The sequence below is a fragment of the Sus scrofa genome, chromosome X (genome assembly GCF_000003025.6).
Source record: "Sus scrofa isolate TJ Tabasco breed Duroc chromosome X, Sscrofa11.1, whole genome shotgun sequence".
NCBI classification, from domain to species: Eukaryota; Metazoa; Chordata; class Mammalia; order Artiodactyla; family Suidae; genus Sus; species Sus scrofa.
Window position 1 is genome coordinate 48263989 of NC_010461.5, and position 16368 is coordinate 48280356.

Consider the following 16368-nt stretch of genomic DNA (forward strand, 5'->3'; position numbering starts at 1 on the left):
AGCATAAAAAGAACTATTTTATCTGTGAGATGTTTTATGTAAAATCTCAAGGAACCCACAAAGCAAAAATCTAGAGCAGACAAACAAAGGTTGCAGGGAGTTCCCGTTGTGGCTCAGTGGTAATGAACGTAATTAGTATACATGAGGCCCTAAGAATACAAAAAAAATGCATTAATTAATTAATTAAAAACAGAAGATCAAGCAATTCATTGTGGAAAACTACCAACTAAACAAAAGTAGATAGAAATAGAAGGAAAAGGAGTTCCTGTCATGGTGCAGCAGAAATGAATCTGACTAGGAACCATAAGGTTGTGGGTTTGATCCCTGGCCTCGCTCAGTGGGTTAAGAATCCAGCATTGCTGTGAGCTGTGGTGTAGGTCACAGACACTGCTCAGATCCCTTGTTCCTATGGCTGTGACGAGGGCCAGCAGCTACAGCTCTGATTAGAATCCTAGCCTGGGAACCTTCATATGCTGCAGGTGTGGCCCTAAAAAGACAAAAAAAAAAAAAAGAAAAAGAAATAGAAGGGAAAAAGTAACAATGACAAAATAGCCAGTCAAAAGGCACAGAATAGCAGGATGGATATAAAAATAAAGACTTACCTACATGCTGCCTAAAGGATAATCATTTCAGCTCTAAAGACACACATATGCTCTAAGTGAAGGGAAGCAAGGTTATATTCCAAGCAATTGAAAACAAAAAGGGAGCAGGCATTGCCATGCTTAAATAAGACAAAATAGACTTCAAGCCAACAATGGTAGTGAATAAAAGGACATTATATAATAATAAAGGGGTCAACAGACCAAAAATATAAAATCGTAAATATATATGCTCCAAACACCTGAGCACCAAAATATACTAAACTGATACTAACTGATCTTAAGGGAAACACAGACAACAATACAGTAATAGTGAGGGATATTAATATCACACTACTAGAAATGGATAGATTACCTAGACAGAAAATCAAAAAGAAAGTTTTGGAATTGAGTCATACTTTAGAACAAATAGAAATAACAGATACATACAGAACATTTCATCCAAATGAAGCAAATTATGCATTCTTTGAAAGTGTACATGAAACATATGCCAGGATAGATCATATAATGGCACACACAGAGACACACACAATTAGCAAACTCACGAAGAGAGAAATCATACCAATTATGTTTTCTGACCACAATGGGATGAAACCAGAAGTCAATATCAAGAGGAAATATCTATTAATAGATAAGATCTATAAATATGTGGATACTAAACAACACACTTCATAACCACTAGCAGGTCAAAGGAAAAATGAAAAAGGAAATAAAAAAATATTTTAGGAGTTCCTGCTGTGGCTCATCAGTAATGAACCTGACTTGTATCCAAGAGGATTCAGGTTAGACCCCTGGCCTTGCTCAGTGGGTTAAGGATCCAGTGTTGCCACAAGCTGTGGTGTAGGTGGCAGACACAGCTTGGGTCTGGCATTGCTATGGCTGTGGCATAGGCTGGCAACTACAGCTCTGATTCGACCTCTAGCCTGGGAATTTCCATATACCATGGACGCAGCCCTAAAAAGACAGAAAAAAAAACTATTCTGAAGAAAATTTAAACAGAAATACAAAGTATATTTTATGGGAGGAAAGTTTATAGTGATAAATACTTATATTAAGACATTAGAAAGATTTCAAATCAGCAACCTAACTTTATACCTCAAGGAATAGATAAATAATAAAAAATTAGTCCCAAAGTTAGCATAAGGAGGCAAATAATAAAGAACAGAAGAGAAATGAAACAGAGACCAGAAAGAGAATAGAAACTATTAACAAACTTGACAATTCATTCTGTAAAATAATAAAACTGAAAAACCTTTAGCTAGAATAACTAAGAAAGAAAAAAATGACTCAAATAAACTAAATTAAAAATGATGGAGTTTCCATCGTAGCTCAGCAGTAACGAACCTGTCTAGGATCCATGAGCATGTGGGTTTGATCCCTGGCCTCACTCAGTGTGTTAAGTCTCTGGTATTTCCATGAGCTATGGTATAGATCCCTGACGCAGCTCAGATCCCCACGTTGCTGCGGCTGTGGTGCAGGCCAGCAGCCACAGCTCTGGTTTGACCCCTAGCTCGGGAACTTTCATATCCCTAAAAAAGACAACAAAAAAAGTCAAAGAGAAGTTTTTATAACTGATAACATAGAAATACATAAGATCATAAGAAACCACGATGAACCACTATATGCCAAAAAATATGAAATCTAGAAGAAATGGATAGATTTCTAGAAACACAAAACCTACCAAGACTGAATCAGGAAGAAATAGAAAACCTGAACATACCAATAACAAGTAAAGATTTTTTTATCAGTAATAAAAAATCTCCAAACAGAAAAATCCAAGAACACTGGAGAATTCAACCAAACATTTAAAGAAGAATTAATACAAACCCTACACAAACTCTTCCAAAATATCAAGGGGAAGGTAGTACTTCCAAATTCACACTACAAAGCCAGCATTACCTTGATACCAACACCAGATAAGGAAAACACAAGAACACTGTAGACCAATATACTTGATGAATATAGATGCAAGCATTCATAATGGAATATTAGCCACTTGAATTAAAGAACTCATTAAAAGGATTATACATCATGACCAAGTGCAATTTATTCCTAAATGCAAGGATGGTTTGACATACACGAATCCTAATGTAATATATCATCAATAAATAATAAGATTAAAATCACACAATCATCTCAATAGATGCATAAAAAGCATTTGACAAAATACAATATCCTTTCATGATAAAACTTTTAATAGAGTGGAATAGAACAAACATACCTCAACAAAATATAGACCATATATAACAAACCCACAACTAACACGATACTCAATGGAGAAAAATTGAAATCTTTTCTATTAAGATCAGAAATAAGACAAGGGTGCTCACTCTCACCGCTTTTATTCAATATAGTTCCAAAACTACTAGAAAGAAAAATTAGGAAAGACAAAAGAATAAAGGCATGTAAACTGGAAAAGAAGAAGGAACATTATCATTATTTGCTGATGAAATTATTTATATATTAAAAAACAAGGATTTAATTTAAAAACTTTTAACTAATCAATAATCATTAAATTGGTAAGATAAAAAATCAGCATCGAGAATTTGGTTGCATTCCCTTATGCTAATGATGAAATATCTGAAAAATAAATGAAGAAAACTATCCCATTCACAATGGTATCAAAAACAATAAAATACTTAGAAATAAATTTAACCAAGGAAGTGAAAGATCTACAATGAAAGCTACAAGACTTTGCTGAAAAAAATTGAAGACACAAAGAAATGGAAAGATATTCCATGTTCATGGATCAGAAGAATAATATTTTTAAAATGTTCGTACTCCATCTACAGATACAATGCAATCCCCATCAAAATACCAGACAATAAAACCTATAAAAACATTAAATCACTAGGTTGTACACCTGGAACTAATATAATATTGTAAATCAACTATATTTAAGTAAAATACTTAAGGCATTATTCACAGAAATAGAAGAAACAATCCTAAAATTTGTATGGAACCACAAAAGACCACAAGTAGCAAAAATAATCATGAAAAAAAGAAAAAAAGTCAAAGGTATCACCCTTGCTGATTTCAAACTATATTACAAAGCTGTATTAATAAAAAACACTATGGCACTAGCACAAACATGGACACATAGACCAATGAAACATAATAGTGAGACAAAACAAATCCTGGCATACATTATTGTTTAATATTCAACAAGGGAGCCAAGAACACCCAATAGTCTCTTCAACAAACTATGTTGAGAAAACTGGAGACAAATGTGCGGAGAAATGAAATTGGACCCCTATTGATCCATAGGTTATTATAACCATCAACTGGCACTGAGATACCTCCTTGACTTAGAGACATTATGACCACCACCATTTTAGTTAAGACCACTGAAAAAAATCATTGTGGGACCCTCTTTACCTTTTTTGTACCTAATGTAGTAGAATCTTTCTTGAATTCTAATTACTCAACATTTCTCAGTCAGCCTCCTCAACTTCTCATGAACTACATTTGTTAACTGCTCCTCACATAATTTTACATTGAAATAACCTAAATCCTGCTGCTTTTCTCCCTTCCACCACTGATGAAGTCACTCATGATTGTTTAACAATGACAAATCAACCCCTGACTCCTCATGATGCTGTATAGAAAACTTATCTGGGTACTTATGATTTTTCATGGTTCATTGATGATTCTTATTTAAAAGGTGATAATGGCAAATACTCTATTGAGTAAATCTACAACTCCTTTTGACGTTGTTGAGGCAGCATTATTCCCTTCAGCTACTTCAACTAAACAGGCTGAATTATATGCTCCTACGCAGGGTTATACTTTAGCTGAGAACAAAACTGTCAATATTTACACTAATATCAGATATGCTTTAGAGAAGCTCATGATTTCGGAATGTTGTAGAAGAAATGTGGCTTCCTTTTCCTTAAAGCAATACAATTAAATATAGCCTCTATGTTAGAAAATTGTTGGATGCAATAATGTTACCTGACAGTTTATTATTAAGATTCTGGGGCATTCTAAACTTGATCACTGTAAGGTAAGGAAAATCACTTTGCTGACATTTCTGTGAGAAATGCCTTTAAAGAGACCTAGAGCACCCAAACCTGTGTTATGGTAAAAAGTGATATTTACCCATATGATAACTTGCAAGACTGGTTAGAGAAGTCTAAAAATTCACCTCAGAAAAATGAGATTGGACATTCAACAATATTTGATTGGATAAAAAGAGAAAGCTCTGATTTGGACAAAATAACAACCCAGTCTCATTGGCAAATTTAAAACTTTAATCCTTAACACTATAGATTAAACCATTGGGCTACTGACAAATTATGGCATTAATTGGTGGGAAAACATTTACAAAGCTCAAAATGTGATTATCACACTTGTCAAACTTGTCTGAAGTATAACACAGGAAAATATATTCATACTGCTCCCAGATATTTTTAACTGCTTAATGGAGCATTTGAGGTCTGGAAAATGAATTTCTTTTTTTTTTTTTTTTTTTTTTTTTTTTTTTTAAAATTAAATTTTATTTTCCCACTGTACAGCAAGGGGGTCAGGTTATCCTTACATGTATAAATTACAATTACAGTTTTTCCCCCACCATTTCTTCTGTTGCAACATGAGTATCTAGACATAGTTCTCAATGCTATTCAGCGGGATCTCCTTGTAAATCTATTCTACGTTGTGACTGATAAGCCCAAGCTCCCGATCCCTCCCACTCCCTCCCCCTCCCATCAGGCAACCACAAGTCTCTTCTCCAAGTCCATGATTGATTTTCTTTTCTGAGGAGATGTTCATTTGTGCTGGATATTAGATTCCAGTTATAAGTGATGTCATATGGTATTTGTCTTTGTCTTTCTGGCTCATTTCACTCAGTATGAGATTCTCTAGTTCCATCCATGTTGCTGCAAATGGCATGATGTCATCCTTTTTTATGGCTGAGTAGTATTCCATCGTGTATATATACCACATCTTCCGAATCCAATCCTCTGTCGATGGACATTTGGATTGTTTCCATGTCCTGGCTATTGTGAATAGTGCTGCAATGAACATGCGGGTGCATGTGTCTCTTTTAAGTAGAGCTTTGTCCGGATAGATGCCCAAGAGTGGGATTGCAGGGTCATATGGAAGTTCTATGTATAGATTTCTAAGGTATCTCCAAACTGTTCTCCATAGTGGCTGTACCAGTTTACATTCCCACCAACAGTGCAGGAGGGTTCCCTTTTCTCCACAGCCCCTCCAGCACTTGTTATTTGTGGATTTATTAATGATGGCCATTCTGACTGGTGTGAGGTGGTATCTCATGGTAGTTTTGATTTGCATTTCTCTTATAATCAGCGATGTTGAGCATTTTTTCATGTGTTTGCTGGCCATCTGTATATCTTCCTTGGAGAAATGTCTATTCAGGTCTTTTGCCCATTTTTCCATTGATTGATTGGTTTTTTTGCTGTTGAGTTGTATAAGTTGCTTGTATATTCTAGAGATTAAGCCCTTGTCAGTTGCATCATTTGAAACTATTTTCTCCCATTCTGTAAGTTGTCTTTTTGTTTTCTTTTTGGTTTCCTTTGCTGTGCAAAAGCTTTTCAGTTTGATGAGGTCCCATGGGTTTATTTTTGCTCTAGTTTCTATTGCTTTGGGAGACTGACCTGAGAAAATATTCATGATGTTGATGTCAGAGAGTGTTTTGCCTATGTTTTCTTCTAGGAGTTTGATGGTGTCCTGTCGTATATTTAAGTCTTTCAGCCATTTGGAGTTTATTTTTGTGCATGGTGTGAGGGTGTGTTCTAGTTTCATTGCTTTGCATACAGCTGTCCAGGTTTCCCAGCAATGCTTGCTGAATAGACTTTCCTTTTCCCATTTGATGTTCTTGCCTCCCTTGTCAAAGATTAATTGACCATAGGTGTCAGGGTTAATTTCCAGATTCTCTATTCTGTTCCATTGGTCTGTCTGTCTGTTTTGATACCAGTACCACACTGTTTTGATGACTGTGGCTTTGTAGTATTTCTTGAAGTCTGGGAGAGTGATGCCTCCTGCTTGGTTTTTGTTTCTCAGGATTGCTTTGGCGATTCTGGGTCTTTTGTTGTTCCATATAAATGTTTGGATTGTTTGTTCTAGTTCTGTGAAAAATGTCATGGGTAATTTGATAGGGATTGCATTGAATCTGTAGATTGCTTTGGGTAGGATGGCCATTTTCACAATATTGATTTTTCCAATCCATGAACATGGAATATCTTTCCATTTTTTTACATCTTCTTTGATTTCTTTGATTAAGGTTTTATAGTTCTCGGCATATAGGTCCTTTACCTCTTTGGTTAGGTGTATTCCGAGGTATTTGATTTTGTGAGGTACAATTTTAAAAGGTATCGTATTTTTGTATTCCTTTTCTAATGCTTCATTGCTGGTATACAGAAATGCAACTGACTTCTGAATGTTAATCTTATATCCTGCCACTTTGCTGAATTTATTAATCAGTTCAAGGAGTTTTGGGGTTGAGTCCTTAGGGTTTTCTAGGTATAGAATCATGTCATCTGCATACAGTGACAGTTTGATCTCTTCTCTTCCTATATGGATGCCTTTGATTTCTTTTGTTTGTCTAATTGCTGTGGCTAAGACTTCCAAAACGATGTTGAAGAGCAGTGGTGAGAGTGGGCATCCCTGTCTTGTTCCAGATTTGAGTGAGAAGGCTTTCAGTTTTTCCCCATTGAGGATTATATTTGCTGTGGGTTTATCATAAATGGCTTTGATTATATTCAGGAATGTTCCCTCTATACCCACTTTGGCGAGGGTCTTGATCATGAATGGATGTTGAACTTTGTCAAATGCTTTTTCTGCATCTATTGAGATGATCATATGATTTTTGACTTTTTTTTTGTTAATGTGGTGTATGATGTTGATTGATTTGCGTATGTTGAACCATCCTTGTGAACCTGGGATGAACCCAACCTGGTCATGGTGTATAATTTTTTTGATATGTTGTTGGATTCGGTTGGCTAAGATTTTGTTGAGAAGTTTTGCATCTATATTCATCAATGATATTGGGCGATAGTTTTCTTTTTTGGTGGTATCTCTGCCTGGTTTTGGAATGAGGGTGATGGTGGCCTCATAGAATGTCTTTGGGAGTATTCCTTCTTCTTCAACCTTTTGAAAGAGTTTAAGGAGGATGGGCACCAATTCCTCTTTATATGTTTGATAGAATTCACCTGTGAAGCCATCTGGTCCTGGGCTTTTATTTGTAGGGAGTGATTTTATGACCTCTTCAATTTCATTTCTAGTGATTGGTCTGTTCAGTTGGTCTGTTTCTGCTTGATTCAGTTTTGGCAGGCTGTAAGATTCTAGAAAATTGTCCATTTCTTCCAGATTGTCAAACTTATTGCCATATAGTTGTTCATAGTATTCTCTTATGGTTTTTTGTATTTCTGCTGTATCCGTTGTGATTTCTCCTTTTTCATTTATAATTTTGGTGATTTGGGTTCTTTCTCTCCTCTTTTTAGTGAGTCTGGCCAGGGGTTTATCAATTTTGTTCACCTTTTCAAAGAACCAGCTCTTGGTTTTATTAATTTTCTCTATTGTTTTTTGAGTCTCTATTTTATTGATTTCTTCTTTGATCTTTACAATTTCCTTCCTTCTGCTGACTTTAGGACTTCTTTGCTCTTCTTTTTCTAATTCATTTAGGTGGAGGGTTAAGTTGTCAATTTGGGATCTTTCTTCTTTTTTGAGAAAGGCCTGGATTGCTATAAATTTCCCTCTGAGCACTGCTTTCGCAGCATCCCATAGATTTTGAGAGGTTGTGTCTTCATTATCATTTGTTTCAAGATAGTTTTTAATTTCCTTCTTGATTTCCTCATTGACCCATTGGTTTTTTAGTAGCATGTTGTTTAGTCTCCATGCAGTAGGTTTTTTCTCTTTGCTTTTCCCATGGTTGATTTCTAATTTCATGGCATTGTGGTCAGAGAAGATACTTGAGATAATTTCTATGCTCCTAAATTTATTGAGATTCGCTTTATGTCCCAATATGTGGTCGATTCTTGAGAATGTTCCATGAGCATTTGAGAAGAATGTGTATTCTGATTTTTTTGGATGTAGTGTCCTGAAGATATCAATTAAGTCTAACTTTTCTATTGTTTCCTTTAGGATCTCTGTTGCTTTATTGGTTTTCTGTCTAGAGGATCTGTCCATTGATGTGAGGGGGGTATTTAGGTCTCCTACTATGATTGTATTCTCATCAATATCTCCCTTTATGTCTGTTAATATTTGTTGTATGTATCTGGGTGCTCCTATGTTTGGGGCATATATGTTGATGATAGTAACATCCTCTCCTTGGATGGATCCCTTAATCATTAAATAGTGTCCTTCTTTGTCTTTCTTTATGTCTTTTGTTTTAAAGTCTATTTTGTCTGATATGAGCGTTGCAACTCCTGCTTTTCTGTCATGTCTATTGGCATGAAATACTTTTCCCCAGCCTTTCACTTTCAATCTATATGTATCTTTTGTCCTAAGGTGAGTTTCTTGTAGGCAGCATATTGAAGGTTTTTGCCGTTTTATCCACTCAGCCATTCTGTGTCTTTTGATTGGGGCATTCAGTCCATTGACATTTAAGGTGATAATTGATAGATGATTATTTATTGCCATTTGATCCTCGTGTTCCAGTTGATTCTATGGTTCTCCATTCTTCTTTTTTTTTTTTGGTTGGATGGTCTCCTGTTATTATCTGCTTGAGTGTATTTTTTTTTTCATTTTTTGCACATGCAATATTTGGTTTTGGCTTGTGGTTGCCCTGTTTTTAAGTATGCTAACCCCTTCCCATAATTGTGTGTTTTAGCCTGATGGTCCTGTAAGTTCAAACACTTCATTATTATATTAAAATTAAGAAGAGAGACATACATACAAACTGGAAAATGAATTTCATACAATTTCTCCATCTAATGGATATAAATATATTATAGTATGTTATCACACTGTATTGAGGCCTTCCCTTGCAGACAGGCTACGTCCCCTTCTATGTCCAAATTCCTTACAAAAAAAGATCATCCCTGCCTGGAGAACTCCTCTCAAACTTCATAGAGACTGAGGCGTGGACAAGATGGTGGAGTAGGAAGACTGGAGAAAGACTGGAATCCAGCAGGAAAGATCTTCTTCAACTAAAGATATAAAGAAGAAGCCACAAAAAGATGGGTAGGAGGGGTGGAGATGCAGTATAGTCAAGACTAATATCCCTGTAGTGGAGGACAACTCACAAAAGGGAGAATAATTACAATTGCAGAGGTTCTCCCCAAGAAGCAAGCAGTCAGAGCCCCATATCTGGCTCCCTACCCTTGGGGCCTGAACTGGGAAGATGACCCCCCAGAATGTTTGGCTTTGAAGGTAAGCAGGCCTTACATTTGGATGTTGAAAATAGAGACTCCACTCTTAAAGAGTCACACAAAATCTCACATACTCTGGGATCCAGATCATAAGTAGTAATTGGAAGATTCTGGGTCAGATCCAACTGCTGATCTTGGAAAACCTACCAGAGAGGCAGGAGGCAACTCATGTTTACCCTAGGAATATATGCATTGGTAGAAGCAATTTTTGAGAACTTCTTCTACCACAAGAAAACGGGAGGTGGAAAGAGCCATTTTGGAATCTTCTTTCTAGCTTAAAAGCTCTGGGAACTGACCCCACACACCAGCAAAAGTACTGGGATGCCTCAGGCTAAGCACTAACAGAGCAAGGATGTAGATCCACTCAACAGCAGGGAAGCTGTCTTAAGAATACCTGAGCCCCCACTCCCCACCCCTGGATGTGGCCTTGTTCACAAGAGTATTCAGGACCCATCCTATACACCAGTGCATCTGTCCTAGTCCCAGAACCCCTGGGGAACTGCAGCCAGAGAACTACCAGTGGGGCATGGTTAGTTCCAGGGGACTACGGGCCCTCAACTCTGTGCAACCAAGACACAGTTACACCCACGAGTGGGCTTGCACCAGCCCCAGGAACCCCTGGATACTAGCCCAACCCACTAGCAGGTAGGAATGAGCTACAGGTCACTGCAGTCCTCTAGCCTGCCTTGTTAGGACCCGGGCAACATAACAGCAGGTCTGCATGAGCAATAGGACCACATGGGCCCTGACCCTACTCACCAATAGGCCAAAATCAGCTATGGGACACAATGGGCCCCTTAGCAAATAGTCCTGGGATCCACACACCCCACCAGCAGGCTGATACCAGCTTCAGAACACCAGGGCCCTTCAGAACACCAGAGACCTTGGGACATAGCTCTGTGAAACAGTGAACCATCAGTAGCCCCGGGATTCCATGGGCCTGAATTAAACCCCATCAGTAAGCCAATACCTCCTGGGACTACCCAGGCCCCATCCTCACTCACCAGCATGCCATCAGCAAGTCTGAGACACCTTGAACCCCTCAACCAGCTACTATGGGACACTAATCTGAGATATAGACTTACTCACCAGTGGGCCAGCACCATCTTTGGGACACCCTGAAATCCATGGCCATTTATGCCAAGAACCAGCTCCACCCACCAGCAGAACAACATTATGTTTGGGACTGGTCCCATAACCACCCACTTCAAAATCAGGCTCTGTCCACCAGGACAAGCACCAAGACCTGCTGGGGCTCTTCAGTCAGCTGCCTAGAGAACTGGACTGAATAACAAATGATCAGCAACCTCTGCACTGGGCAGAACCTTGCAACCAACAGGACTGGGGTCAGCCATGCCTACTAGACCACCAATAGTAATCAATTCACTATAACATATGGACCCACAGCTCACATAGGGAATAACTCTAGAGCTTATAACTCTTGTGACAAGATAAGAGTGTGATGCTGAACACATAGGATGTCTCCTACAGAAGGCCACTTCTCCAAGGACAAGAAACATAATCAACCTACCAGATACATAGAAATAAAACAGCAAATTAGGCAAAATGAAGCAAAAGAAGAACATGTTCCAAAAAAAAGAGAAAAGTTAAAACTCCAGAAGAAGAATTAAGTGAAGTGGAGGTAGGCAATTTACCCAATATAATGAGTTAAAGCTAATAGTAATAAAGATGTTCAGGGAACTCTGGAGAAGATTCAATGAGTGAGAAGTTAGAAGATTTTAACAAAGAGTTAGAAAATATAAAGAAGAGCTGGAGATGAAGGATACAATAACTGAAATGAAAAATACATGAGAAGAAATCAACAGTACATTAGATGATACAGAGGGACAGACCAGCAAGCTGAAAGAGTGATGGAAATCACTGAACCTGAACAAAAATGAAAAAAGAATAAAAATAAATGAATGCAGTTTAAATGGCCTCTGGTGCAATATCAAATGTACTAATGTTCAGGATACAAGTCACAGAAGGAGAAGAGAAAGAGGCAGAGAACATAATCAAAAACATAATAGTTGAAAATATTCTAACCTGGGAAAGAAAACAAATGTCTAGGTCCAAGAAGCACAGGGAGTCCCCCAAACGATCAACCCACAGAGCATTATATCAAGACACATTACAATGTGGGAAAAATGGAAACAAAATGAAAAAAACCTGGAAGAAAATGGGAAAATGGGAAAAATGGAAAAAAATTAAAGATAAAGAGAAAATATAAAAAGCATCAAGGGAAATGTAACAAGTTACATAAAAGGGAGTTACCATAGCATTATAAACTGACTTTTCAGTGGAAATGCTGCAAGCCAGAAGAGAATGGCATGATATGTTTAAAGTGATAAAAAATAAAAACCTACAAACAAGAATACTCTACACAGCAAGGCTGTAATTCAGAGTTGGTGGAGAGATCAAAATTTTTACAGACAAGCAAAAACTAGTGGAGTTCAGCACCACCAAACCAGCTTTACAAGGAACATTAAAGGGATGTCTCTAAGAGAAACAGGAAAGGCCACAACCAGACATATGAAAATTACTAAAGGAAAAATCTCACTGTTAAAAGAAAATATACAAGAAAGGTAGTAAAACAATTAGTATGAGAATTAAAAGACAAAAGTAGTAAAATTATCTACATATATAACAAGTAGATAAAGGATACACAGAAAAGTTGTAAAATATGATGTTAAAAACAATAAACATGAGGGGAGTGAAAATGGAGGGTTGTTGAAATACATCTGAACTTAAGATATCAGTAACTTAAAAAAGAGATTAGCAACTTAAAAGAATAATAATAATTATATATTATATATAATTATATATAATAATTATTATTACTAAATATAAATTTCATATTAACCAAAAACCAAAAATCTGTAGTAGTTAGACACTGATGAAAGCAATTGAAGATAACACAAAAAGATGGAAAGCTATACTGTGTTCATGGACTTAAAAACCAATATTGTTAAAATGACCATATTAACCAAGGCCATCTATAGAGTTAATGCAATCCCATCAAAATACCAACAGTATTTTTCACAAAACTAGAACGAATAATCCTAAAATTTGTATAGAACACAAAAGACTGAATAGTGAAAATAATCTTGAGAAAGAAGAAGAATTCTGGAGGTATCACACTCCCTGATCTCAAAGTGTACCACAAAGCTATAGTAATCAAAAGAGTATGGTACTGGCACAAATACAGATACATATTTCAATGGAACGTAATAGAGAACCCAGAAATGAACCCACAGTTATATGTGCAATTAATTTACAAAAAAGGAGCAAAGAACATCAATGAATAAAGGGATTGCTTATTCAATAAACAGTGTTGTTAAGCTGGACAGGCACGTGCATAAGAAAGAAACTAGATTACTACCTCATACCATACACAAACATCAACTCAAATTGGATTAAGGACCTGAAACCATAAGACCCCTAGAAAAAAAATAGGCAATATACTTGGATAATAGTCTTGCCAATATCCTTCTGTATATATCTCCTCAGCTAAAGGAAACAGAAGTAAAAATAAATAAATAAATAAATGGGACTATATCCAACTAAAAGGGTTTTGCATTGTGAAGGAAACTATCAACAAAATGAAATGATCATCTACTGAATGGAAGAAGATATTTGCAAACGATATATCCAATAAGGGAATTCATATCCAAAATACACAAATAATTCATACAACTTAACAAAGAAAAACCCAAAAAACCTGATTGAAAAATGTGCAGAGGAGATGAAAAGACATTTTTCAAGGAAGACATACAGATGTTCAAAAGGTTTATTAAGATATACTCAACATCACAACTCATCAGGGAAATTCAAATCAAAACCACAATCAACTATTTCCTCACATGTCAGAATGGCTATTATCAAAAAGATGAAAAATAATGAATGTTGGCAAGGAAGTGGGGAAAAGGGAACCCTTGTGCACTATGGTGGTAATGTAAATTGATATAGCTGCTATGGAAAACAGTATGGAGTTTCCTCGAAAATTAAAAAAAAAAAAAGAACTACCATATGATTCAGCAAACCACTCCTGGTATCCAAAGGAAAAAAAAAAAAAACACTAATTACAAAATATACATACACCCCAATGTTCATTGCAGCATTATTAAAATAGCCAAAATATTAGAAGCAACCTAAGTGCCCACCAATAGCTGAATGGATAAAGAGGGTTTTATATATATAGTGGAATATTACTCAGCCATAAAAATAAATAAAATCTTGCCATTTGCAACAGCATGGATGGACCTAGAGGGCATTATACTAAGTGAAATAGGTCAGGCAGAGAGAGACAAATGCTATAAGATTTCACTTATGCTCGAAACTGAAAATAAAAAAAAATGAACAAACATAAAACAAACAAGAGTTATAGATACAGAAAAGAACAGGTGTTTACCACAGAGGATGAGGGTAGGGGGAAAAAAGGAATAGATGAAAGAGAGTAAGAACTACCATCTTCTGGAGTTCTCACTGTGGCATTGTTGGTTAAGAATCCAACTGCCATGACCCAAGCCACTGCAGAGGTATGGGTTTTATTTCTTGCCTGGAGCAGAGTGTTAAAGGATCCGATGGTATCCTACAGAGGTTTAAAGCTGTGGAATAGGTTGCAGCTGTGTCCCAAATTCAATCCCTGGACCAGAAACTTTCATATGCTGTGGGTGTGGTCATTAAAGAAAAAGCACTACCAAATTTCAGTTGGAAATAAATGAACCATGGTTATGAAACTTAGAATGTATGGAAGATAGTCAATAACTAGGCAATATCTTAGCATGGTGACATATAGTAACTGGACTTATCATCACCATGATGAATTTGAAATGTGTAAAAATATCAAATCACTATTTTGTGTAACAGGAACCAATACAGTATATAGGTCAATTACATTTCAAAAGCAAGCAGACATACTCATACAAAAAGAGATCAGAATTGTTGTTACTAGAGGCAGGAGTGGGGAAGGGAATTTCATGAAATCAGTCAAAAGGTACAATCTTGAAGTTATAAGCACATATTAGCATGTACAACATGATACATATAATCAACACTGCTGTATGTTATATGTGAAAGATGTTAAGGGAGTAAATCCTGAGAGTTCTCATAACAAGAAAAAAAGATTTTTATTTCTTTGAAATTATGCCTATATGAGATGATAGAGGTTCACTAAATTTATTGTGATAAATATTTCACGATGTATGTGCTCAAATTATTATGCTGTATACTGTAAATTTATATAGTGCTTTATGCTAATTATATCACAATAAAACTGGTAAAAAAAAAAGTAACCCCCTAAAAAACATGCCAATGGTCAAAAAACCCATTTTATTGACCATGTATTTCAATTCTGTGTTCTTTGACCAGTTTTACAACATTTTTACTCTGCTAACCACCCTCAAACCTCTGGTTTAGTCAAACACACCAATGGCATTAAGACTCAATTGACAAAATTTGCAGAGGCCCCCAAGATAAGTTGGCTAAAGAATTGCCATTAGTCCTTCTAAATCTCAGATCCATTCCTTTTGGAACTCATAAGCATTCACCCTTTGAGATAGTCACAGGATGCCCAACAAGGCTTTTGGGCACAACTGATAAAAGGAGTTGCCACAGAGGATGAGGGTAAGGGGAGGAAAAGAATAGATGAGAGATTAATATTTTGATGGCTTAATTGTTTCTATTAAAAATAACCGTGTTGGATTCCCACAAGGCACAATGGGATCAGCAGTGTCTTGGGATCACTAGGTCACAGTTTCAATCCCCAGCACAGTGGGGTTAAGGACACCTTGTTGCCACAGCTGTGGCCTAGGTTGTGACTATGGCTCAGATCTGATCCCTGGCTTGGGAACTCCATATGCCACAAGGTGGCCAAAAATGAAAAAAAAAAAAAAATACACGTTTTGAGAGATCAGATCAAGATGGTGGAGGAGTAGGATGTGGAGCTCACCTTCTTCCTCTAATATATCAAAAAAATCTATACATAGAACAATTTTCACAGAACATCTACTGAACGCTGGCAGAAGACCTCAGCCTTCGAAAAAGGGCAAGAAAATCTCCACATAACTGGGAAGGACAATAGGAAAAAAAAAAGAAGAGAGAAAAATAAATCAGGACTGGACCAGCACTAGTGGGAGGGAGCTGTGAAAGAGGAAAGATTTTTGCACACAAGGAGGCCCTGTGACTGGCAGGGAGATCAGTCAGGGCATAAGGGGAGCTTCAAAGCCTTGACAAAAAGCACAGCAGCTGGCCTAAGGAGGGCAAAACAGAGAGAGAGCTGCACAGATGGCGTGCCATCCACAGTCACACCTGAGACACTTATCATTGGGGATAGGTAGGGTCTGGGTGCTGAGACGCAGAACTCAGAGGTAATACCAGGGGAGACAGTAGGAAACAACATGAGGGGGCTAAGGTGTGGTGTGCCACATCCTAGGGAG